The following is a 25089-nucleotide window of genomic DNA, read 5'->3' on the forward strand; positions in this document are numbered from 1 at the left end:
ATCAATGCAGTAATTTAACCAAGAAATGATATGTGGGTATTTGCAAAGTTTTGCTTTTGACTTAAGAAAGCTCAGCCAAAATCAAGTAAGGGTAATCACTAGAGCCCTTACAGGGCACTACATATTGAACAAACAGCTTTCTAGAACCTTCACCTGAAACTTCTAGATGTAGGTTCTGCAGTGCAGTTGAGGAAACACCTATTCACATCATGTGTTAATGTGATGCTTTACATCATCAAAAGGAGCCTCCTCCTCGGGAGACCACTGATTAAACCTGAGGATACTAAAGAGCTCGTCCCCAACTTAATATCTCGATAATTACAAATCTGGGCTTGGAGGGAGAGATTTAGCGAAATGTAAACTCTCGCCTTCCACACAGTTGCCAGACTCTTTATAGAACTGGGCTTGGAGGACGAGAACTATCCACAGGGACCCGTCACAATAGATCTTCACGGATCACAACGACGTCAGAAGCTTGTATAGCACTGACCCCCACCACTAAGAATAAGATTGTCATAAGCTCTGAAAATGTTTAAACGTCCATATTTCCTTCAAGAGGTTTTTTGTCTTTGGTCAATTATATTAAACGTGTTTTTTTTTAAGTTATTCATTTTTTAACATGCGCTTAAACTGTTGACACAGCAATACTTTAAAATCCATGTAGTTAAAATGACAACATTTGAACTTGCTGGATTTGGATTTCGAGACTTCATCCATGGTAAGCAAACACGTCAATGAGGTGGACTTCATCTAACTTCATCGGACCAAATTTAATTATATTATTATCGTACTTCATTTGGATACATCTCAATCATTTAATACATGAATGCAATACGATCAGTCTCTTGCTGCAGATGTTCAGTAACTATGAATTCTGTGAAATTCATTTTTTAAAATTTATATTTCTTGTTACCATTACCGGAAATAGTATCAGAAACCTCAGCCATAGAATGCGAATACTCCAACTAAAACCTCACGAGGTGAACTTAACTCTACACGTTTTTACTTGAGAGTAACTACGAAGTCGAACAATAAAGCCCGTGATATTAACATTATTTTTATATTTTTGTCAGTTTATTGAAGCGAATACAGCGTATATTAAAAGTAATTTTTAAAGTTTTTTTACAAAACAATAATTATCCATTATTTTACAAAGAAGCTTCGTGTCGTGCAGAAGTTTTACGAACTTTTAAAAGTTTTTCATTAAAGTAAGCACTGCTCACTAGTAGTTCTTCCGAGTGTCGTTAAATTTTAAACAAGTAAAATGCGCAACTTTACAGCAGTTGGATAATTAAAATAGACAACTGTCGATTAGAGGGTAAAAGGTGGCAGTACCCTTAATAAGACTTGTTGTATTTTGTGTTAGTATTGTCCAATTTTGTGAAATATGTGTCTGAACATCGTACAATATTCTAAAGTACATTCACGGAGACTCGACCGCTGGACACGTGCAAACCACGTGCCCACTGCGTGATATCAAATAATTGGCCCATTTCACAACATGACAAAAAAATTACATAACGTTAACCAAAAATGCTGATATACACAAATATAATACCAGACAACAACAACACTACCACATTAAAAATGCAAAAGAAAACGTAGGACCGTTAAAAATACTATACTAAATTACACTCATAACAATTTATTTATTTATTTTTCGAATAAAGCTTACTTTTTTTAAATAATAAATAAATAAAAAAACATAGATTTCTATTTATATTGTATTATAACTATACAGTTATGTTTATTTATTTATTGCCAGGCAAACGCAATAACTAATACCCTATGAGGCTGACTCATGGCACTCCTGAGATCAGCATCTGAATAAATACTAAGGAATTTAAAAATTTCAATCCACTCTAATTTAACCGTGGCGGGTGAATTTGTATGATACGTGTGAAATGGACCATTCTCTGTTGAATATCACGCTGCTGGTATGTTAATTTGGACATTCTTGTTATAACGAACACACCGTTGTCCGGCCGTCGAAGGGCGTACATTATAAAAGAAGAACATAAGAGAGATCTTATTTTTTTCCACGCCGACAGCCTCAGAACTAATATGTGACGTTTAATATCTTATCAAACGCCATGATTTTAACTTCAGTGAAAAATAAATGTATTTTATCTTTATCGCGTATCATTGAATAATCGTATTCTTCTAAATAACTGTAATTAATCGAGATAATCTAACACCAAATCATATCCCGACATTTATTTACATTTTGATTTTACTTATTAATTTATTTATACAATTCACAATTTTAATAAGGCTTTTAAGGCTCATCCCATGTTTTATTTTGCACCATAACAGCTGAATTATGCTGGTGAACTACAACGCATAGCATCCAGGCCTAAGAAAAATTGCACATTCAATTACTGTAATTATACCTGTAATAAAACTAAATTCCTTAATAACAAAGGCAAGCGTCTTAACTTTTACACAAAATTTAAATATTAATAATACTTTAGATTTTTTAACCAATTCAAAAAGTAACTAAGTCAAATAAAATATACCTACAAATCAGTTATGAGAGATAGTCACTTTCTGAAAAATTTGAGGTCTTAGAAGTTTTACAAATATACGAAAATTTAGTTCATTATCAATAAATGATAATTTGAATTTAAAAGAAAACATAATCTTGCTTTTTTCTTAGTCTTAGAAACTTGTAAAACCATTGGTTTATTTTGTGAATTGACTTTTCGATTGGCAAAATTGCCGAAAAGTTTCCTTAAATTCAATTATCGAACAAAATGAAACATTACCGTTCAATGAAAAAGTTTGCAAATTTTAATTTGGGTAAATAATTTGGAACCAAATGAATAATATCGCTAATTAGGGAAATTTCCTGCAATTTTCGATAAATACGCCTTTGAAATTAAAGAACAGATTTGAATAAATTTGTATGGTTTTATACTAAGTAATAAATTTATGGTACAAAGAGGAAAAAATATTTTACTTTAGTGTTTTACCAGTCTCATTTAATAAAAAAACCACTAAATTTAAAAACGGGTTTGATTCATTCCATTGAATTTCGATAAGAATATAAAAAATAAGTTACATTTTTGTCATTATTATCATTCCATGTCTGCCCTTAGTTGGAGCATATCGTGACCACAAAGAGCCTCTGTCAACTACCAGCTCATCTCCCTCCCGAGTCTAGTTCACGTCTGGTTGTTCTGGCGTGAACTACCGACGAACAGTAAGCAGCGGACGTCTAAATCGTCGAGACCCTGATTCCTTCTAAAGCCCGGATGTTTTGTTAAGGCTCTCAGGAGACATTCGCAATATATGGTCAAGCCAACCGTGTCGCCTGCGCTTGATGACAGTTGTCACTGAAGTTTGCTGCGTCCGTTCTCATATTTCTTTATTCCTTACAAAGTCAAACCATCGCATACTCAAAAAAGGACGCAGTATTTTTTCGAAATACCTAGTTTACTTATTTTCTCTTAGTTATTTGAGGAACCTTAATCAATTTCAAGGAAAAAACGTCTTTAAAACGAACTTAATTTAATGTCACATTGTGATTATTTTTAATAGATACCTGAAAATAAAATTTTACATGGAAAAACCTTAGATTTGTAAGGCCGAGTATAAAAATTTAGTTAAAAACTCAATTAACATATAAAGGTCAACATGGTAAGAAGAAGGATGGACTTTTCTACATGCTTTTGAAGGTCCTAGGACATGATCAATTAAAGGCCCAAACAGTATTTTTATTAGAAAACACGAAAGCCCTCTAGCCAAATTCCATACTTTAGAATCTAAAATTCTAAATGCTCTAGAAAAGTAAATAATCTTTAAATGGGTGAACAAGAAAAATCGTTTTCAAAAACTGGTTCAGTTGATAAGCTCTTCGATTGATTTGTGGATTTCCTATTCCGCTTAAAATATTCCTTCCTAATATCCGCTTTTAGATACAGCTTTATGGCGGGAATTATTTCAAAGATTCGATTAAAAATAGTACAATCGAACGTCCGAGTGGCTCGTCCACTCCCGTGCTAATATTTAAATATTCAAACAGCTCGACTATTCTTGGATGGAACTTTTATGTTCTATTTTTTTTAACATTAGCGTAAAACAGCCACCCATCCCCACTACTCTTATGACTTGTAATAGAAAACACCTCCCCTTTTTCAATTATTGGAAAATTCATTTTTATTTTTACTGTTTCAGCAAACTTTATAACTCTTTGGGTCAGCATTTATATTATTTTATTAGCTAAATGGCTGGTTTTATAAGAATAAAAATATCAGCATAACAATTGAGATATGAGATTTTTTTTTAATATAGTTTGTGACGGGTTGTAACCGATTCTACTCTACGGATGCAAATCGGCGCACCTCACCAGGGCCCAAAATACTGAGTTTTGAGAATAGATGTCTCAGAAATTTTTTGGATGCGCAGTGGTTTGACTTTGTAAGGAATAAGGTAATAAGAGAACGGACCCAGCAAACTCCGGTGACAACTGTCGCCAAGCGGAGGCGATACGGTTGGCTGAGCCATATATTGCGGATGCCCCATAAAAGCCTTAAAAACTCTTTTTTTATTTTCACTTAATTGTTTAGTTTTAATTTTTCTATTATATTTCATATAATGTATTAACATAATAAATTGTTCACTGCTATGATTTCTTTCATTCAAATGTTCATTGAACCGTTGATATATGAATAAATAAATGTTCATCAATTTTCACATACTCATTTATTATTTAATTGAAACAATCTCATGCTATTTATTGTAGTAATTCTAAAGTTGTAATTCCAAAATAAAAGTTGGTGTCCAAAATTAAACCGTTTTTTGGATTTAATTCTATTTTTATTTTTTTAAATGTAATGTTCTTTTTCGTAAAGACATTCATAAAATTCGAGTTTCTCAAAATACCTTTTGAAAGAGAATAAACTTTTTTTAGGAATCTTATAACGAAGCTTTTTCTTCAACAAACAAAATTACTTATCATAAAAAACCAACTACAGAAAAAAGTCAAAAAGAGTTGTCTAAATACTATTATTAAAAGTTTACCTTAAGTATTTTTAGAATTCCTTAGGATTCTAGGTAAATATTTTAATATGTAATACGAGCAGATAAAGTAGTTACACATTTTTTTTTGTTATATACTCTGACAGTTTCCCTTCAAAACATATTTATCGTTTAATGTACTCCATTAGTCCTTCACCAAGCTAAGAAGATCTTTGTATTAAAGCAAAATAAAGATACAAAATACTGGATCTGATTGGAAATAGGCCATATGTCAAATTTGTCACATATTTTCTTTATATATATTTATTTTTGCACCACAACAGGCCAGGAGGCCCAATCACAGTGGTGAATTACATCACAGAACACCCAGGCTTGAGAAAAATCACGTTTTATTTTTTGTGTTCTCACCGGGAATTGAACCCGGAACCTTACGTGCGTGAGTCAAGCGTCTTGACCACTACACCACGGAGGCTGCCATATATATATATATTTATATATTTTTTATTGATTTAAATGATTTTTGAAAACAACGTCTTCGATAAGCTTTACTTTACGTAAATAAACCTATCGCAATATTTCTCTTTATCCTATAATATGCCATAAAATATTTACCAATACGGTATTTTTTAGAGTACGGTAAAGCTGCGCTATAATCAAGGAAACACTAATAAAATACAAAAAAGGCTCTTAAGGCTGCTTGTTTTTGATTTCCCGTTCAGCTATGCCAAAAGGAAAATAATAAACAGGACCTGGATAGCCGTTATTTTAATAAAACTACCGGGCAAATTACTAAAATGCTTTTCCCTACCATATTCCATGTTTTTGATTTCAGGAAAATATAGAAAACCAGTTTTGAGCTAATCCACGAGTCATGGTGGGTTCATGAGCTACTCGCATCGTTTCAAGATCTCTAAGATCGACAGCTGACCATGTGATGATGAAATGGGAATGTCTTTATCTTTTTACTGGGAATGCTAGGCTATCAGTCATTATGGAGGAGGAGGGACGTTCATTTGGGTGTTCACTTTTTCCAGTTGATCGGTGGTCGCATACATAACTCAGAAATTCTGATGGATGTAGGTCTGTTCGTACCTGATAACTATCTTCGACAAAGACAGCATCGATTGTTTTACCTACCGCGATGCAGAACCAACCTGCCAATGGTTATGCCGGTTGGTAGGGCAATCTTGCTACTTAATCGCATCGCCTCGGATGTCGACATATTTCACGACAGTGGGCCTTCCCTTAGGAAAGCACTTTCTAACATTTAATTTTTCTTTTTACATTTTGTTATATTATTTTAATAACATAATTATCTACTGTAATTTGTGATTTATTATTGTATTTAGAATGAATTGGGTCTTTTTCTGTAATGTTCTAAATATCTGAATAAATAAATGAAATGAAATGAAAATGAAATGAAACACCTCAAGATATCCCCCACCTGTTGATGCATTGCCCCTTTTTTAAATTTCAGAGACAACAGCTGGAGGCGCGAGGCAGAAGTTTGGGCGAGGACCCATGCGACATCGGATCGGTGATACTTCATAAAGAACTCACACGAGAAGTAGTATCTTACGTGCCTAAGTTAGTGCAGGATATTGATAAAATAAACTAAAGTAGGATTTAAAATGCCGAACACTCTTCTAGTGGAACGGAAGGTCTGTCAATGACAATCAACAGGCTGGCTTCTTCTGATGAGTTTAAAGTGATTTCCTCTTCATTAAAGCAAATGCTAGAGAAGTATCAGATTGGCCCACTATAGAATATCCTCCCTGATCTCAACATTTATAAAAAAAAAGCTTATTAAAATCAGAAAAATCCACTTTTATGAATTATGAACCTTGTACATAATAAGCGAGGTAAATAATAAATGCAACTGCCGTGTAAAAAAAATAAATAATAAAGATGTAAAGATTTCAATCCAATTTGCCATAAACCTTTAACCCGTAGCCTAAAACGCTGCCTAGGGAAATAAAATTGACAATTTCATAACTAAAATATCTCATGAAATATGTTTTTTTGTCAGAAAACCTAATGTAATTACCAAGCTCACCTCCCAAAAACTAACAGCTGTTTTTTATTGTACACGTTCGTCACAAATTGCAATTATGGTACCTATCCCATACAATAAATGCTTATAAAGTGGAAGACGACAATTATAAAAATGTTTTAATTTCGTTATATTTAATAGTTTAAAAAAAGGGTAATAATTAAAAGTCTACATTAAAAGACTTAACCTAGGAGCACGACTGGATATGACAGATTACGCCAGACAAAACCATAGATAAACATGCTAATTTAACTTTTATACATCTTATAAATATAAATCAAGGAATAAAACAATATTATTTTGAAAAATTTTACCACCCTGGTAATAAATAAATTATTCGAGATTTTTTACGATAATATGATTTTTAAATTTACGAAATTATTTTATATGAAATTTAAGGCGTAGCCAAAATACTTAATAGCCAACAAGAGTGTTTTTGTTGAGTTATCACTGTTTTATTTAGTTATACCACGAAGTCGCCCCTAAGGTGCGCCTGCTAACGTCACTCAAAAAAAACTTTTTTTTTTTATTACAATATATCAAATATAAGATTTTTGTAAATGTATTAACAATATAATCATAAAAATCCCAAATCATTAACTGAAACTAGTTGACATTATTATATACTTCCAATGCCCATTCGGCGTATATATATAATACATTTCTTGTAATTATCAGGGTGATAAAAATCTTCAAAATAATATTATATATTTTTCAGAAATAAATAATATATAATAATTAATAATATGTATTGTCTATTGTTATGTCTGCTGTAATTTGTCATATCCAGCCGTGCTTAAACGTCCAAGTTAAGCCCATTGAAATAACACAATTGGTTACATTTTGAAAATAATTAGAAAATCACATAATATTTATAATGCCTTGGTTTTAGAACAGATGGCTAAGTAAATTGTTTGCTTGATCGAAAAAACAAAAAATATTTCAGTATTAATCGCCCCAAAAACTGCTGAACATTCATCATAAGTATATTCAATTACGTTTAGTTTTGAAACTATGCATTTAATAAAACACCTAAATATACCAGAACTGACAAAGAGCCCATTAATTATTTGTAGCTGAAAACCGTTAAAATAATCGTTACGACCCTTTGCGTCCCAAGCGCGGATGGATATCTCAAAAATAGAACATTCTAAATTCAAACCGAGTAGTTTTGTTTTCGGCCGCTAGATTTGCTGCACATACTACAGGCAGTATTATGTACTTAGGTATAGAGGCACGTCGGCATACATACCGCCACAAGTCGTACATCGAAATGTCAGTTGGCACACTACCGTGTCTGTCTATCCAGTGCTTGCCAAACTGTCGGGCTGGGACTGAAATAATCCCGGTAAATAATTTAGCGGTACAGAGAATGGCACTTAGTCACTTATTAACACATTCAGCTCCGAGTTCCAGACCAAAATAGTTTTTATTTGTTTTCAATTATCTTAATTGATTGGGAAATCAAAAATTCTTCATTTATACTTGGAACTTGGAACTTGGTATACATTAATGAACAAACACAGACATTGCTTATATCACGAGAAAAACAAATGTTTGTATATTTATTACTTTGTGAGTATTTTGGGCATGGTATTTTTTTTAACAAAAACCTGAAAATCGTTTAAATATCATAAAAAATGACCTCGAAAATGCAATATTTTAATAAATAATTAGAACCATATAAATGAAATAATTAGTGATATTTATCTGGTTATGACCCTGTGGCTCTACTATCGTTGACTCAGGGCTCGAAGATGTGTATTTTAAATCTTACTTCACCTTTAACACATTCCTTTTTTCTATAATCGAATTGTATACAAAAATGTATTGAGTATGTCCAAATATTTCTAGACAGGCTGGATTTCCTCCCCACCGAGTTATTTAGATCTTAATTTTAAGGTAACACGAAAATTCAGCTTGTCTACAAACATTTGGACTGACTCAAAACAATGTTTATTAGACTAACTGGCATAAGAAGAAGTATTAACTTGAAGAACTGTTTTTAGGCGTTGCCTAGTAGGTGAAATACTTCAGCCAGATGAATCTCACCTACAACAATAAAGGTTTTAGCTCTTTCACATAAAAAATATGAAAAAGTCAAAGAAATTAAAATGTTTACATGTATACAGAATTGTGAATGTTACACTCTTAAACCAGCCAATGGTAGGTTATAAGGCCTGTAAATGCCTAGACCTCCATATTCTTTTCTTAAAAATCTTACTTAAAAATTTCTCTCAACTCCAACAAACATGAAATTATTTACAGATCATAAAATATTTGAGTTAATTTATGTTTTTAAAACATTTTTTTTTAATTGAAAAATTTTAATAAAAAATTGGCGCGAATAGCCCATGATTTAAAAAAATACTTTTTTTGTGTTTTTGAAAAAAAAATACATACGCAATTTCATATGCATTCACTTTAATTCATGCCAAGCTACAAACGCAGTTTTTCAAAGGGATTTCTCTTTTTAAATAGTGTACATAGTAACATAAGCATCGTTTGTAATTTTAAAAAACGTACAACAATACTTAATGTACAAAAGTTTTTTTTTTACAATTAAATATTTAAACCTATTCATATTTTTACAAATTAATGTATTTTCATAAAAAAATACTGCATTAGCATTTAAAACATTATTTTCGATTCTTGACTCCAATTTTCCTGATCTGGAAACTAGAACGTAAAATAATATTGATTGTATTAACTAGAATTTTTTTTAAATGCAGTGCCCTTTTCGGAAAAGGAACTAACAAAAGAAATGAAGTTATTTAATGCACGTGAAAAAATCTGAATAGAACGTATGTATTAAATTTTCGAGTCGCGGTCCATACAACACCACCCCCTGGACACGTCTAGTGGCCACGGTTCACAACCTCTGGCCCGCCATTAGACGTGACGTCACATAAAACGCCATCTTGTCATACGTGAGCTGAAATATGCAAAATTATTTATTCTTTCTCACGGTATTACACAAGGGCATGCTGTGGAATTTAGCATCCCTTCTAAGAGCGAACAATCCTAAGTGCAGAAGTTGAATATTACACTCTTTGTAAAATGGAACTACCAACATATTTTTTCAACGCTTTGCTTGAGACGATCTGTTTTTATTATTTGCAAGACTCTCTGAAAAACTGATTCAAGGTTTAAAAGACTTTCGAATCAACATTATTCATTATTTCTACCTACTAATAATTTAAGCGTTTGCGATTGGTAGGTACGTTAACTCCTGTGTGGCTGTGATGTCACACTAGTCTACATACGATACGAGGCTTGATATTTATATCTTTCTTTTTTTTAAATATGCGTTTGAATTTTTCGTAATATTCAAATGGACATTTTCACACCGGGCTTGGAAAGTAAAATTTATAAAACTATGCTAGATTTTAATAAAAAATATTTATTCTTGCTACGCAAAGAATGAACGTGACGCCATTATGCAATAAATATGCAATAATATTTATAAGAGAGAGCACAAAGATAGAACTCATAACGAGAAAGACAGAGACGCTGTTATATGGCCGGTTTTTGTGAGAAAGGATATTCAGTCGGTGGTGGATAGTGATGGGGAATGCACGCACGCACGTAAGATGACCGGCGTATTTATGATTATTTATGATGTTTCTATATCAGACTTAAATAATACGATTGTTTGTATAAATTATGGAAAATGAATTATTTAACAGCATATTTCTACATGTCGATATAAATTTGTGTATAATATATAGACATAATGCTTTTTCTTTGTTAGTATCTATATTATTTATTTTTTTTTGTATACGAAGACGTAGGTAGATATTGATAAAAATATATTAAGTTGAGTTTGTCTAAATGTTTGTCAAGCTGGATTTAATCCCCTAGTGGGTTCTCAAGATATAGTATTACATCAGAGACAGAGACATTTTAAAGATAGTAATATGAAAATCGGGGTATTTACAGGGCTTATGGCCTTTCGTTGGCTGGTTTGTGTGGCCACTTTACACACTGTGTAACATACAAATCCTTTGACTTCCATTTTCCGTTTTCAAAAATATTCTTCATATCCGTTTTTCTTCTTCCTGGCACTGTCCCACCTCGTTAATTAGGCTGTTGGGATTGGCTCTCAGGCTGTTCTTCGGTTCCGGATCATTGAGTTATCTATGAGTTCTTTGAGCTTCCTCTGGATGACGGTCGAGGAAAATCTCAATGTGCCCATACTTTCTCTGCTGTCTCTCTTCCTGCTTACTATTTATGTTTGTGACACCCAGGCTACCAAGAATGCGTGAACCCCTTATTCTATCTTCTAGTGATACTCTTGCCAACCATCTAAGCATTCGCATTTCATATGTATCAACTTGCCTAGAGTAGGAGTTATGCGTAGCCCAGAATTCGGAGACAACAATAGTTCTTCATCTCAGTTAATAAACGTTTATAAAAAATAAAATATCCAATACTTTTGGAGACTTAATTACATACCAGATAGTTTTTGTAACTTCACAAATATGTTAGAAAAATATTCTTCTTCATCTTAAAAGAAATCTTTAGATCTGTGTTACACAAAACTTGTTTTCCTGAGAAGATGAGGTCTAACTGTTCGTCCATCTCTTTGGTGGTTTTCCAGGCGGACAGAGTCCAGATGGGATTTTATTGGCTGCGGTGTACACAAGTCGGTTGCTGCTCATTCTATCAACATGGTTCCTCCAGTATCTACGTCTAGATCTGCTCCATCGCACGATATTCTCTGTTTCATACGTGTTTCTAATAACGGATTTTATCAAGGAGCGTTTTTCTATAAATGGACCTGAAGACCTTCATTTCAGCAGTTCTGGGTGGTCATTTGGTACAAATAGTGTCAGTCTGCGCTTTTACAGCACACGACAAGATGGGACTCACACACGCCTTGTATATTCTGACATAGAAGACACATTACCTTGAAACAAAAAAAAAACGCAAAAGTTATCCGTTGATTGTAAAAAGGTTGTTCAAATAATGTATGTTTTTAAAAATACGAAATCCTCAACACTATTATTCTTATTAAATTTACGCAAGTATCTATTTTACTGGAGAAATTTATCTTGATGAAAAAGAAGACATTTGTTTTAAAGATGACAGATGTGGTATTATGTTCATAAGCATAATGTAATTGTTTCCCAAGGAACCGGTTTTTTCAGCATATAATATATCACCTTTATTTTCACGACAATAAATAAAAGAATGTAATGCGCGGTATTAAACTTCGCAGTGATAAAAAGTTAGCAAAAATGGGAAGTACAATGAATCTTTTATTTAAGCATACAATTTATCAATGCGAAACTTGATTTTTATTTATTTTGTCATCGAGGTTCTTTTATAAACAAAAATCTGTTATTTAAATGTGTAAATTAAAAATAAAATAAAACCGTGATACTGCTTTGACCATAGGAGTCGGGTTGTGGTAAATATATTCAACATACATACCAATGAAGACCAGTCTCGAAGATGTCGCGAAGGCGATAAAACCGGTCAATGGATTTTCCAAATTTATGGATTAAAGTATCACTTGTCTTTTATTTCTATAAAAAAATACATACCGATTTTGTAAAATGACGCATTTTTAATGGATCACAATTGGATTAAACAATGTAAAAATTCACATTTCCTCAATTTTTCCATCCGTTCACCTTTGTAAATTATATTTTGCTGTTTGTTACGTGTCTGAGCAGATGACGAATTCAGTTTTGCATGTGATATAAAACTATAATTGGACGAGCATTTTTGGCTGACTATTCTCGGGTAAAAATCTTGAAAAAGGAAATTGGGTAGAAAAAACTCCACCTCTTAGTGTTAAGACACTTTTCTCTACAATGCTTGAGGTTCCAAGCTCGATTTCAGGCAAAGAAATGAATTATTTTTTCATAAGGTGGTTGTACATTGAAATTAGTAGTTATATCTTGACAGGCGCATGAAGTGTAAGACCCTTCCTTTCACCGATGATAAGAGATATGCCACACGTGATTTTACTATTGATTACCCTTTGCACCGTAAAGTGCGAATAAAGATAAGATCATGATCTTTATTGCTTCTGGTGATTTTCCGGGGACTTTAAAGTATTCTTATTTTAAAAAACATTTTTTTTTTAATTTGTCAATTTTGTAGGGAATTGAATTCGGATTGTAAAGAGGTAATTTTTCCTATTATGAAATAGAGCAATCTCTTAATTTGTCTTTATTGAAGAAACGTAGAACTAAAGTGGACCTTATATGCATTTTCAAAATACTAAATGCTATAAGTAATATCCCATCTCTGTTGCAATCAATTTCTTTTTATGTTCCTAACCATGTCACCAGAAGCCAAAATCTGATATTTGTTTTATAATCCTTTTGTTTGTATGCCCCAATGTCCAAAATGTGTAGATTAGTCAATTCGTCACATAACTTAAAATGCTCTGGGATAAGTCTTTCGGCTTTTCGTAGATCTCTTCGCCACTAAAACAGTAAGGGATAAAGATAAATTGGCATGGTTTAGCATTAAGTCTTACAAAACTTATCGTGCTTAGGAATGTATTGTTATTTCATTGCCGTCATTTGTCATTGTTACATTTTTTTTTTCTTTTTTTACTTGAAAATTTATTTATAAACCCTTACGGATTATTACGTTCATTTTACAAAAATAATGTAAACATTTTTCATTCATACTCTGTTGTTCAAGATAATATTTTTTGAATCTTTTGAAAAGTTTCTTTTGTTTAGTTTTGTCTGGTAGTTTATTGTATAATTTCAGTCCCTGGTTTATTAGTCATGATTGTCCTTGTCTTGTTTTAGAAAGTTGTCAATGATATTTTTCTGATATTCTCGTATTATGTCCATGTTAACTACAATTTTTTACAATTTTAGGACTTCGTCTACAATTACATAAGTGGCTAATTTATGGATAAATTTTAATGAATCTACTTGAAAGAGTTCAGTTATATTTAATTGCTTAGTTTGTTCTCTAGTTGCAGTTAGATAGGAAAGGTCATATACTAACTTTAATATTTTATTTTGTTGTCTTTGTAGTCTCTTTATGTCATTTCGATGTCCTGTTCCCCATAGTATTTGCGTATAACATAGTTTTATTTACTTTTTTTCAGTTTTTTGTATATATGTTTCTTCATATAACTGTTGTAATTAACTTAGTCCGTATATATAATGAATAAACAATTTTAAATAATCATTTAACTGTAAGGTACCATAATAGGTAATTGAATAAATAAATTTCACGTTTTTCCATGAAGCTTTGTTCCGAGTATGTTCTCTGTATGATAAGTAAAAGCAAGCATTACAACCCTTATTTTCACTGATTTATAATGGCAACACCAGCAGCAAACAACCCTTGTAAATTATCATTATTCATATTCACGCGACTTTAAAAACCACATTTACATTTCACAGTACATTCGTAGCCTTCGTACTCCATTCTCCTGCCAGTATCACACTTCACATAATTACAGAAAAATGTAACAATGAATTCAGGAAAGCATGATCAAAAGGAAATACAATATTTTGTATCATAAAAGTTTACAAATTTTTACATGTTTCTTAAAAAGATCTATAACTTCATTGGTTGATTGTCACCGACCGAAACAAGATTTTCTGCCAAAACCATTATTTCGGCTTCCCTTTTAGTTCAGGCCGGTACCGAAACTTATTCAAATAAGTTAAAAGTCACATCACTTGACATTTAATTTCAAACCAAAATGCCTGATTGCGTCGTGAGCATGTAAAAACCGTTTATTTAAATGTAAAAAGATGATGTATATTTTCATTGATGGTTAGTAGGTACCTAGGTTTTTGTTTATGATTAATTCCAAAACTTAAAATATAACTAATACTACTACTACCATCACGCCTTTTCCCCGTAGGGGTAGGCAGAGAGAATGGACCGCCACACACGTCTATCCTGGCATACAATCCTAGCCTCTTCCACATTCATATATCTTGTCATACATGCCCTTCGGTTCTGTCTGCTTTTGATATAACCAGACGTAAGATTTTGGTTTATCTGATCATGCCACGTCTTCCTTGGTCGTCCTCTTCTTAAATATTCTAATTTTGTTTCTTTTTGTAAATGTCAAACTCTGCTCTTTTTACCAACAGGGGTGCACTTAATGTAGAAATACAATATTCAAAAATTTATGTTATTATTTAATTTATAAAATTATTTTAGCGTTTTTTAAAATCCAGTAAAAAGACATGAGAAAAATCACATTTTTCATTTTTGTCGTATCATCGGGAATCGAACCGGAACATTCCGTGTTTGGGTCAAGCGTTTTAACCACTACACCGTAATTTTTATTGCCTGCCAGCCAGACAGATCAAGGTAAAGTTCTCCAAGTACAAAAATCTGTACGACCTAGATCAGCGTTGCTTATAGCAATAAGCCCGCCAATTTATGTTTGCAAATTGTCATCATTATGACTTAGGGTATCACCAGATAAACGGTTTTCGATTATCTGTCACATGACGGTAAGGTTATCACACTTTAGGTGTCAGAACGGGGACAGTAAAGAATTGCAGTGTAAGCTCTCCATCCACATAACGAAAACGGTTATTGAGACCAAGGGTCTTCCTATCGGTTTCGCTCATACTAAAAAAACTTTTTTTGTCAAAATCGAGTAACTACGACTTTAATTGTATTTTATTTTTATTAATAAGTGTGTTTGGCCAATTATATGGAGGGCTAATATTGAATATTTTTAATTTTCCTCACAACGAAATTGCACTAACGGGTGCACAAACTGTTTTAACTAATAAAGAAGTCCGGTGCTACGGGAAATCGGATATAAAAAATGTTTTTCTTTCACGCGGTGAAAATTGGAGCATTCAATAAAAACGAAATACGTTTTACTACTTCACAAGTTCTTTCAAATCGAGCGGTTACGTGAAGCCAACTTACCAATCAGCAGAACATAACCAAGAGAACTTGTGAAGTCACAGGTGCAGTAATTTTAAAATAACAAAACTTTAAAGAATTATCATCATTATTACTATTCCCATTCCGCTCCCAGTGGGCACTTCGTTGATACACCAATTGCAGCGTGTGTAACCTTCATGTAACGGGTGATAAAAATCCGCTATATTTTGTTTACAAATTCTTTGCCCTATGCACCACTACGCGTGGAAAGATAAATCCTGAATATACTAAAATCTACTTTCCAAACCAGATCATTTTTATGCAAGGAAAGTTTCTCAGTATTTTTCTACAAACATTTCAATGTAAGTACTTAACATATAATTGCCAATCGCAATAGATCTGGACAGGTCGCTGTGACGTCAGAAGCTTATTTAACACTGACCCTCATATATCACATAAGAATAAGAATATAATATGTTGCCCATCACGATAGATCTACAAAGGTCGCTGTGACGTTAGGAGCTATTTAAGCACTGACTCCCATCTAGAAGAATTCAAATAAAATAGTGAAGCCCATCAGCCCACCAAGCCCGTCACTATAGGTCTACACAGTTCCTTGTGACGTCAGGAGCTTATTAAGCACAGACCACAATATACCATACAAGAATAAGAATTCAATATGTTGCCTATCACGATAGATTTGCACAGGTCGCTGTGATGTCAGGAGCTTATTTAGCACTAACTTCCACCTACAAAAATTAGAATAAAATATTTTTCTCATCACAATACTATAGATCTACACTGTTTGCTGTGACGTCAGGAGCTTATTTAGCACTGACCCTCATCTACAATACGAATAAAATATTGTTGATCTTTATTCAGGAGTATTGTCATAATGTCACCCTATTCACATTATTCTGGCCACGAATACCGATTTCAAACATCTGTACCCATTGTAGCTAAGTATTTTAAAGTGTGAAAGTGAATGAATATACTCTTTTCATCCGATAAAGGGTATTGTACGCAGTTGGTTTGCCAACTCCTTCAATAGCATAAGTGTCGATCAACTTTTTAATACAAGATAACATACAATTCCTTCTTGAATCCAAGTAACCGGTAGCTTTCCTCTTATGGAGTTTGTCGTTAACCTAATGATGGGTGTGACAAAATATTTAAAGAAAAGTTAAATTTTTTTTTTCAAAAATAGTGATTTATTTTTATTAGTAAGTTCATACGGAAAACGGTTAAGAAAAAATAATTACTTTCCAACAATATTTTAATATGACAATTTTTTTTTTTGACAAATTCTGGATTTTGTCTTCTGGGGGAGTTATTATCTATCGACCTCGCAATGTACTGGTCAGCGCGTTTGTCTTCCTTTCAAGAGGTTTTAAGTTCGACTCCCGACATGGTTAATATAAAATATTTATTTAAAAGGGTGTTTTCACACTAGAATATTTCAAAGTCCCTGGACTGGTACTTAAAGCTTAAGAATGATCATTTTACCTTCATGTAATAAAAATGAACAAGATACGCTGAGATTGGTGTACAAATGCAGTCCCCTATGCACCACTAGGTGCGGAAAGGAAATAAATAAAATGAATTTAAGAAATCAATATGATGAACAATAGTTGAGTTTTCATTAAAAATAGCCGTTGATTTTGTATATACGGATACTTTTCATTAATTATGTATGAATAAAAATAACGATAAAATGTTTTAAAAGGTATAAAAAAAAATCAAGAAGGAAAAAATTGTGTCATGCAACCAAATTCATTTTAAATGCTTTTTTTTTCATGCGTGTTTTACTTGATTTTCTTTTTCAATCAATTTTCTCTTTAAAATTTATTTCTGAATCAGCAAAGAAGTCATTTAAAGTGTCCTCGGCACGGAACACCCCAAAGAGGACTCATTAAGATTTGTATATATTTTTGGAATTGGGTTGTGGTCCTGAGTATTTTACAGATCCCCATGGGGCCCCTAATGGCTCTCAAAATTGGAACATTGGAGTTACTTATAAGGTTTTTAATTTAAATAATTTAAATGCGATTTTTTAAAGAGGAACTCGCTTAGCCTCAAATTCAGAAACTTGTCAGTTGGTGATAAAGATAGGAAATGGAATCATTCCATGTTCGCTCCCTCATTAGGGATCTTGGCGAATTTTTTTTTGTGATAAACTTACATTTATCAAACATATTGACAAGACTTCAAATAAGGCGCTAAGTATGTTGGGCTTTATTTGTAGGGTTACTGATAAATTTGAAAGTATCACACCAATAAAGTCACTTTCATATTCCAGCTGCTTTATTTAATTATAATCAATTGTTGTCTTCAGCAAATCTTTTAACACTTTCTGATAGAAGAATCCTAACTGACCTAATATTACTTTTTAAGGTGATCAATTCATTAATTGACTGTCCAGATTTACTGGAGTTGGTGTGTTTCCGTGTACCTGGTCGACATACCCGCCACAGATCTCCTTTTTGTTCTGCAAGTTCTAGGACCAACTATTACATGCACTCACCTATCCCTAGGCTACATAGATATGGCAATCCGTATGTGGACAAGGCTGATATATTTGGTTCTGGACTTGATACTTATAAAACGAGTCTGTTTTTTTTTCTCTCGTAATATCATTCTTACACTTTTCTTTATATTAAAAAATGTTTTTCCTTTTTTTGTTTTTTCATATTTATGTATTTATTTCGTTAATATTTTTGGTTGTTTATGTGTATTTACCTACTTGTTACTATTGTTATAGTTATTTAATTTTATAATTTTTTGTCATGTATTTATATATGTTTTATTTTTTCCATATTTATGTTCAATATATGTTAAAGGCAATTTATGCCGTTTATGTAAAAATAAATAAATAATTGGAGCATATTGTGTCCACAAAGAGCCTCCATGCGTCTCTATCGGCTGCAAGCTCCTGTGCGCCCTCCCAAGTAAGGTTTGCGTCCCATGGTTCTAACACAAACTGCCGACAAACTTCAGCAGCGGTCATCCAAGACGACGAGGACCTGATGTCTTGTAAAGTAGGCAATCGTGGTTAAGGCTCTCAGAAGACATCCGCAGTATATGGCACAGCAAACCGTATCGCCTTTGCTTAGTGACAGTTTTCACCAGAATTGAGGATATGGAAAGAAGTTTTAGAAAATAGACCGAAACACAACAACAACGACCTTCTTTTAAAAAAATCTTGGACTTTTTTTTGCAACCGACGGGAATTCAATTCACGACCAGTTTCACATTTGGCCATCTAACCAACTGTCTATAAATAAATATATTTTAAATCTTCTATTTTTGTTTTCAAAACAAACCTTTATTAAATATAAAAAACATTATTAATAAAGTACAGACAATGGGATAGATTTTTAAAAGTATAAATAAAATATACTTAAGGCAGTCAACAAATATTTAAATAAAGTTTTATTTTTAAATTATAATTTCGAATTTAAAATATAAAAAAATACAATAAAAACAAATGCGGGTGTATAGAAAACTTGGGTTTTATATTTTTTTCCAAAAATGTTTTGTTTTGTGGCCGTGGACACTGAATTTAGTGGGTATAACGGACCATTTAAATCCCGTTTATTTTCTATTTCCTGTTTTGTTCCACCCTGTATATCCAATATTCAACCCCTTGTGAAGGCTTTATAACGTACTACGTGACAGGTTACACCCAGAGGCAGTATTATACTACAAATATGTATCCGCATTCACCGTTTCCCGTCGTTTCGATTTACGTTATTCTGACAACCTGTCATTTAACAAACGCTTAGACAAAAAGTAACCTTACGTTGTCTAAAAAATATTTAGTGAATTTCAAAAAGTTTAGTTGCAGAAAGCGAGTTAATGAAATCATTTTTTTTTATTTTTTAAATGGTATTTTTTTAATAACATTTTATATGCATTTATTGAGTATACAGACAGCTTAGAATTAGAATACTTATAAGCGGAGTCGGAAGGAGTATTGCGTACCATAGTAAGTTGCTAATTTTAAATATATCTAATATGTAACTGCGTGTAAAATTATTATAAGTTTCATTATTTTCCTGCCTAATTTCTTTTAAAAAATATATGTGTACGTCAATGTTTTGTTTTATAGTGAATATACAAAACAAAACATTGACGTACCTACATGGTGGCCTCCGTAGTGTAGTGGTCTAGATGCTTGACTCACACACGGAAGGTTCTGGGTTCGACTCCCGGGAGAACACGAAAAATAAATTCGTTTTTTCTCAAGCATGGGTGTTTCGTGATGTAATTCCTCACTTTAATCTCCTGGGTTGTTGTGGTGCAATAATAAATATGTTCATATACCACTGATTTTCTCAAATTGGTTTGGGTAGTAGGAAGAAATGGCCCTAATTCCATATGCCCGCCCTTATGCATATGTATGTAAACTGTGCATGTATTTTATAAACTGTAGGAATAAATGCATAATCTTTGTTAGAAATAAATTGACTCAAAATTTTTTCATAAATATTTGTAGAGTAACAACCTAAAAGAGTCACCCATACGAAGAAAAAACATTATATGATTTTTGACCTAAAAGTTAGCTACAGATTACAGCAATACAACGGACTGTGGGTACTTGAGTTGAGAATTGCAAGCGCTAACCGAAACCGTTCGTTACACGCATGGGGTTTATAGTCCATGATCGATAACACACACGTGGTAAATAATTTCAAAAGAAATATAGTCGTGACTCCAAGAAGCAAGTTAGCGTTTTCTACTGAATTTAATTCATTACATTCTGCGAAACACGAGATCAACGCCCTGCGGTACATTAATATAGTCTCTACTATGGAGATATGAAGAACAAAGCAACGTGGCCTATAAAGATACCACAGGGCGAAGTCAACGCCCTGTCTAGTATTGTTCAGTCTAATCAGTCAGTTAGTCAACATCAGTCACTCAGTTCCAGCAAGTAGTTCAATTTCAGTATCTTTAATCTACATTTCATGACCGCTACGCTCGCGCTACACAACCGAGTGTAGTTTCTCATTTGCCATGTAATAAATACGCATTAAACAGCAACCTCGTATCTTTTTTTATTCTTTAACTGAGGTAGAAGCTCGTACTCTCAACCATCAAATCCTACACATGTTTGTTGTTAAGCTAAAAACTAAACTAAAACCAAACCAAAAAGTTGAAGCGCTTTTGTTCTGTGCAATAGAACTTAAGGGCTTCTCTAGAGAATTATTACTCTAGGGTATATAACCTCTTACCGACTTTTCTATATCTATCGGTTTTAAAGGTACCCGTCTCATCTTCAGGAGACTATTTACACTAACATAAAAATTCCAGTAATCACCTTCTCCATAGTAGTCACACAAAAATATTATAAAACCAATGTGCTGATTGGACATATGTTATTAAAAACGAACTTTTAAGATAACTTATGATTTTGACAGTCATTGTGTCTTTGAAAAAACATGTGTTAAAACTGAAATAAGAAAAAAGAATGGATTTTTTTTAAGAATCTGTCCGCCTTTAAAATATTAATTTGAATTTGTGTTTCTCACCAAAAATATTTCTGGCATTAACTGGCACCTATAACGTTAGATTAATCATATGAAAATAGTGTTACGAAAAAATGAACAAGATCTACACTTATTGATATACTAATGCAGTGCCCTATGCACCATTGAGTGTGAAAAACGGAGTAATAGAGGTAAGACTGAAAAAGCACACATTATGATAAAACTGTAAATACTTTTAAATATCATTGTAAAATACATAATTTACTGCCTTAGAACGGGGAAGCTATCCCTAGTTAGGCAGTTTAGATGAACCAACAGCAAAAATAAAAAAAATATGTATGCTTACTGTTACTACTGAATTAATTTGTTGTATAAATAATTACTTGTATATTGCTGTAATAAATATGTAAAATAATAAAAAATAAATAAAAAAAAAATAAAAAAAAATGACAAATCTAAGAAAAAAAAATATCTCAGCCTTTGTCGGTATTAAATCAAAACCATTAACGGTGTATCGCGGGGAGGGGGAGTTTTAATATTTACAACATCAAAGATGGCATTTATCCTGGTAGATCAACCCTGCCTTTTTAAGCCAAACTTTCCTCGGACTTCACCGTTATAAAATCTAACTCATTAACGGTAAGTTGTAGCGAAGTGAAACTTGAACGCAACATTCAATATGCTATTTTTATGTTTATATACACGATTTTTGCTTGCTGATGCATGGAGCTCCTACTTCAGTTGGAGATGACAAAAAACGATGTTATTTTTGGATGTGTATTTATTACATGTTGAATATAATACAGAAATTGGTTATGAAGCGAGGAAATAACGGTGATAACTGAATCGAACTGATCTGAAATACTTACCATGTCTGAAGTGATCTCTACTCAAGTACTGATGGTTCCTTCCTTTATGGTAATTGTCCATATTATTTTCTTTACTTCCGAGTGGGGAATCGAGTTTATATCCTATTTCCCTTACTATTAGTCATTTGATATCTGTGCTAGGCAATCACAATTTCAGAAGTTTGAATTATTTTGTTGTTTACGAACAAGAAATACATGACTCACCTTTTGCCTTATCCTTAAGATAATAGTCAATCAGGCTGCAGTGCAGTGGGCATTGGTCTCCGGGTAAGTACCATTTTTATATGTGTTTTTTATTATTGAAATCAGCTCAGCAAGTTAAGAAATCATTTTTTTATTTGTTTTTAAATTATTTTATAATGTTAAACTTAATAAGAACATAATTGTAAAACTCGATATTTCAGTAACATAATAAGAATGGTGAAACAACGAACCGTCCCCCGTGGTAAAGCGCTTGCCTCACACACGGTGGGTTTTGCGTTTCATTCCCGGTAAGATCACAAGATTTGTAGATCTGTTGTGGTGCAAAACAAACTTAAATGGGTGTTTTGCATATTGTGAATGTTATTTATCGAATGATACGGTAATTTTTATGTGCTAGTTAAAATGCTAAAAAATGTATTTCAGGCCACCTTTACATTAGGGAAATTGAGATGAAAGACACCAAAATCACCGGTATGTAAATATTTATTTTCCAAATTCATTAAAAAATAAGCTTTTCAAGATGTATTTTTTTCTGACGGGCTTTCAATATCATTGACAGTACCATTTTCTATATGAAAAAATATGTCGCTTGTACTCGTATTACAAATCGGATCAAAATTGAAATGTTGAAATCATTCTACCGTATTTTGATAAATATCTTAATAAAAAATACTTGTTTAGAAAGTTATTTGCGTAAAAAAATAGACAAATAACTTTTTTTTACAAATAAAAAGTTGGCAACGTGGTGTAATGGTAAGTGCGTTTGCCTACCATGCAAGAGGTCTCGGGTTCGATTCCTGACATGGTTGATATGAAATATTTCTGATAAGGGGTGTTATTTCTTCATAGTCCCAGGACTGGTACCTGAAACGTAAGACTGAACATCTTACCTTCATATAACATTAATGTTTGTATCCTTCTTGCCACCGTATTGGATTTAACAATTCAGTGATGGTGGATGCTCAAACATAGGCTAACAACACATTGATTGAATGTATGCATATTGATTGCTTTGCTAGCCGATGACGAAAGGTAATACATTGGTCCTATGAATGTCGAATTCCATTTTTTTAATACATTTTTTAAATGACAAAGTGGCTTGGCAATAAATATCCCTCTATTAAATTTAAAATATTATTTGTACAGTATGATTTATTGACGTTTACAAGAGAGTATATGAATCCTTTTTGAAAAAAAAAACAAATTAAAATTGTACTGAAATCCTCGTTTGAAATTTTATTTGTCCTTAAGGCTTGGAAGTTTTTATGTTATAGTAAATATTAATAAATTATTAACTCTACATAATAATTTGTCTCGTATGTTTAAATTATTTAATTTGTTTGTATTCTAATTTATTTATTTATTTGTTATACATACGGCCTAAGCCGATTACAACAGTTACACGAAGAAACATATTTACAAGAAACTGAACTTAAAGAACATAAAACTATGTAGCAAAGACAAACAAAGGCAATAAAATAATGGTATACAGTATTTTTATAATTAAAAAAGAACTGGGAGTGCGGTTAGGAATAGCAGACGCCACATTCAACAGTATGAAGGCTGTCTGGAAATCGGATATTTACTCAATGAAAACCAAATGTCGCCTATATAACGCCTACATAACACCTATTTTCCTCTACGGATGCGAATCGTGGAACCTCACTAGCAAAATACCAAAATTCTGAGTTTTGAGAATAGGTGAAGAAGAAGAATTTTGGGTGTGCGGTGGTTTAAGTTTGTGGGGAATGAGGAATGAGGTAATAAGAAAACGGACGCAGCAAACTCCGGTGACAACTGTCGTCAAGCGGAGGCAATACGGTTGGCTAGACTATATACTGCGGATGTTTATTGAGAGCCTTAGCCATGCTTGCCTTCTTTACAAGGCATCAGGTTCTCGACGTCCTGGACGTCCACTGCTGGCAGTTCGCCGGCAGTTTATGTCAGAACTTCGGGACAGGAACCTGACTTGGGCCTTGGACGCAAAGGAGTTGACAGCCGACAGAGATGCATGGAGATTCTTTGTGAATACCATATGCTCCAGCAAGGGAGCGGACATGGAATGATGATATATTTATAAACATGATAAACATATAAGACTTCGAGCTAAACCATGCTAATCCATTTCATCTCACACTGTTTTAGTAGCGAAGAGATCTACAAAAAGCTGCAAAATCAATTCCAAAGAATTCCAAGTTATGTGACGAATGGACTAATGTACACATTCTGGACATTGGGGCATAAAAACAAAAGTTGTTCTTAGAAGATTTTTACTTCTGGTGACATGGTTGGGAACGTGAAAAGAAATTAATTGCAACAGAGATGGTGTTTTGACAATTAATTTGATATGATAATCTGTTTGATTTTATTCAAAAAAAAAATCTCATAAAAAACTGCATATTACATCATTTTATAGAAACCATTTTAGTAAAAAATGATATTCCTAAATGTTTATTGTAACAAAAGGAAATATCATTATTTAAATGCTATAAGAAAACTTTTCACTAGTTTACCATACGGATTACGAGAACTGACTTTTTAATTTTAGTTTCTATTTACTAGTAAAGTTAAATGTCACTCAATAATTGTATATAACTAGTTACCGATTTTTTTATGTCTAGCGGTTTCAAGACGT

The 25089-nt window shown here is 32.7% G+C and overlaps 1 long non-coding RNA gene across 1 annotated transcript; it reads left to right on the plus strand.

Moving 5' to 3' along the window:
- Positions 1 to 13595: 13595 nt before the first annotated feature.
- On the plus strand, positions 13596 to 16628 carry LOC148279384 (uncharacterized). Its single transcript, XR_015822894.1, has 2 exons — positions 13596 to 14670; positions 15691 to 16628. It is a non-coding gene; the product is annotated as an uncharacterized LOC148279384 (long non-coding RNA).
- The last annotated feature ends 8461 nt before the right edge of the window (positions 16629 to 25089 follow it).

The sequence above is a fragment of the Micrasema longulum genome, unplaced genomic scaffold (genome assembly GCF_059751315.1).
Source record: "Micrasema longulum isolate JH-2025_06_02 unplaced genomic scaffold, ASM5975131v1 h1tg000726l, whole genome shotgun sequence".
Lineage (NCBI taxonomy): Eukaryota > Metazoa > Arthropoda > Insecta > Trichoptera > Brachycentridae > Micrasema > Micrasema longulum.